This window comes from Populus nigra, chromosome 1 (genome assembly GCF_951802175.1).
Source record: "Populus nigra chromosome 1, ddPopNigr1.1, whole genome shotgun sequence".
NCBI lineage: Eukaryota > Viridiplantae > Streptophyta > Magnoliopsida > Malpighiales > Salicaceae > Populus > Populus nigra.
Genome location: NC_084852.1, coordinates 42,343,363 through 42,346,717, shown reverse-complemented (window position 1 = coordinate 42,346,717; position 3,355 = coordinate 42,343,363). Strand labels below are relative to the sequence as shown.

General features: G+C 35.4%; 1 long non-coding RNA gene across 1 annotated transcript; it reads left to right on the top strand.

The window, feature by feature from the left end:
• Positions 1-915: 915 nt before the first annotated feature.
• On the top strand, positions 916-2,468 carry LOC133678511 (uncharacterized). Its single transcript, XR_009835983.1, has 2 exons — positions 916-1,640; positions 2,036-2,468. It is a non-coding gene; the product is annotated as an uncharacterized LOC133678511 (long non-coding RNA).
• Positions 2,469-3,355: the final 887 nt, after the last annotated feature.

The following is a 3,355-nucleotide window of genomic DNA, read 5'->3' as shown; positions in this document are numbered from 1 at the left end:
AGATATTATATCAAAAAGAGCAGCTACCAAGGACTTGTCTAACTGGGGTTGTACCTCTCCAACTAAGTGTTTCTCAGCATAAATGAAAAACCCTAGGAAGATGTAGGTTTTATCTGGAATCTCGAGGCTAGGGTTTTAATAGTTCTTAATTTACTCTGGAGCTAGCTTTTCATTAAATTAAATACCATCATTAGAAGTCCACGTAAAACCTTCAGCCCTGCAAATGAATCAGCATCTTTGTTACGATTTCAATTCAAACACGCGGTTAATTAGTTTCAAGGAATAAATAAATTAAATAAGGAAGAAAAAAAGAATTCCCCATCAGTTTGTTGGTTGGACATGAAAATTATTTAACCCATAGCAATTTAGGGTGTTCTTCAATTTAATTTCCACCCCATGTACTAGGATTTAAATTCGAAGCTTTCCAACAAAAATATCAAATTTAAAACGTTTTCACGAATAAAACATCTAAAATAGTGGAAACTTAGAAAAATGAATGTAAACCCCTACCACCAAAACGTTTATATAAATTCTGTCCCTCGGGACTAAAAAGCATACCCTAGATTAATAGGGCTTGAATGGAAGTACACTTCTTTGTTTTATTTGCATTTTGTTAATTTTTAATTAAGTACTAAGTACAGTTCATGATATACATTGTTTTTTAAAAAAGTATACTATATAATAAAAAATTAAGGGCATATGCAAAGCAGTGATGGGCTTTCCATAATGCAAGGGATTGGCAGGAGGGTTCTTCACTCATAGCATGGAAGAGAAGAATACGAACAAGTCTTTTACTATTAGTATTAATTTCTTTAAAATAATAATAATAATTTGTTCTCCGGTTCCTGCCTTCCATTCACCTATATAAAGCCATGCCTCTTCTTCGAAACCCATGAGTTGCTTAAATGAGTTATCATAAAGCTTGTGATTGTAGAAGCTCTCCCCCTTCCTTTCTCTGTTTGCTCATCATGAGATCTCTTTTTCCGAAACAGTCACTTTCACCTCCCTCCCTCCCTCCCTCTCACTCTCACAGTTTTCACTCTCAACCCTCTAATTTTGATGGCCATTTCAACTTGAACCAGTGCTATCCCTTCCAAACTCGGTTGTGACTTTGAGGATGGTGTGATGATTTGGAGAAGGGTTACATGGAGTACTCCCAAACCATGAATCTATATCTATGTTAAAGTTGCATAGATCTGCATAAAATTCTTCACCCAAGCATTGATGAATCTCTTTGTGAATTTCTTATCTAGACATCTGCTTTTTCTCTAACCATCCGCTGCATCTTCAATTTGTTTGTCGCATTTTTTTTTGTCTAGATGATAATTAATAGCTAAGAGAGCTTTCTTCAGTCCACTCATGGGTGGTAGTAGGATTTAATTAGCTGCCGACTCATTCATCCAAATACTGAGTTAAAGGACAAGGAGATTACCCAGTAAATGAGTGAATGATGCGGGAGACAAATTGAATCCTAAGCTTCCTGTACTTGGACTGAAGGGAGCTCCCTTTCCTTTTATACTATGTATCTTATACTTGTTTCTTGTGATTAATATATATCTGATGTTTGGCTGGCGGAAAATGCTGTGTGTCTATATGTATATATGTTATTCCAGACAGCATGAAATGAAGTTTTTGCTCAGGTAATGCCAGATAACCTTGAACTTATCCACTTCCTTGTGTGTTTATCTTGTTTTGTTATCTAGAAATAGATCTGGTTATAAATATCGAAGATATATGCATATGTACTTTTCGAGCCTTAATCAAATCAATTCTCACAAAAATTATTAATAACAATAATAATAAATTATAGCTTCAAATCTATCACCAATTGCCATTATGTTGTTGTTGTTGTCATCTTTTTTTATTATATTTTTCTGTAAAACTGATCATAAAGTGGAAATTAGATATTGCAAGCTTAAAGTATGATAATCTTTAACAACAAGTGGCTAGAAAACTTGATTTCATTAGGGATTTGATCCAATTTTGAATAAGTACTTGCCTGATTTGCCGGGCAGCTAACCATTCATAATTGCAGGTGAGCTTTCTTAAGAAAACTGCCTTTTAGGGATAGACACAAGGAATTTTAGGGTTTTGATCAAGCTGCAGCTGTTTCTTTGTTAAAGGCAACAACGCATGAGGGGCAGAAGATTTTACAAGCTCACGCTCCACGACATTAGCTTCTTGGGCCTTGCTCTTAAACTGCAACAAGTTCCTAGACGGGTGAAAATGTCCCCCAGAAGTTGAATTACTGAAATATCCTCAATGGAGGTTCTTACCCGTGGTTCATGGAAAATCCACTTTAATTTGCAAAAATAACATAGTGTCTATTTTTCCTACAAATTTTGACCTGTTTAATTACGACTAAACAAATGTATCCACTAAGAAACTTTAGAGCTCTCCTCAGCTGGAGATATTATTTTGTACACCTGTAAGTTTGGAACGTTTATATCATGTTATTTTCTTTTTCATTCGTTGTTCATATCTCTAGGCAAAACATTCGTTCGGTTCTTTTCTTTTTAAATTTGATTGAGCATAAATATGGCAGAATTACTGCAAATGGTTCGTGCCTATCTTGCTACTAAATGATTTGAGAAAAGGGAACACTTGCTTTATAACTTTTGCCTCTACAGGTGTAAGAACCTTTTTCTGAATTCTCATGGAAGCAAATTCCTGGGAAAGAGTAGATGAGAAGGAGCTTCTGCTCTCCCCCTGCAGCCATGTAAGGGTATTCATTGTCTTGGCCCCTAACATATCTTTAATTACAAGAATGAATTATCAAAACATATCTTCCTGATTATGTGTGTGAAAGCAAAAGGTGTGTATTGACGTTGTATTTTTAATTACTGCTATAAGATTCGATTCCCTAATTAGCAATCCTCAATTGTAAGAACCAGGTATATAGAAGAAGAAAATTAAATAGTGGAGAAATGACCATATGTTATAATATTCCTACATCCAGTATTTGATGTGCAGCTAATGTCACACCTAAGTTGACTCCTGTTGAAACCCTAAAATGTAATGTCACGCTAATATAGTTTAAGAAGGCTTTAAGCCATAGTCAGAAACGGAAAGAAAACATTTAGTAAAGTGGGTTCTTTCTCTAGTGTTGCCCTCCTTGAGGCCAGTGAATGACAGGTGCCATACAAGCTCTGGTTCTCTGTGGTTCTCCTTTCGCCGAACGAATTTCTCTGTAAGAGAAACAATTCCCCATTACAGATGTTTTTCTTTCTTTTTTATGCTAGTACTGCTAGCTAACTCCTTTTCCTCTCTAAGCTAATTACTAACACTATGCTAAATATGGATACGAGCTTTTTCTTGGAGCCTCCTTCGACTTTTCTAAATCCAACGGCTGTTT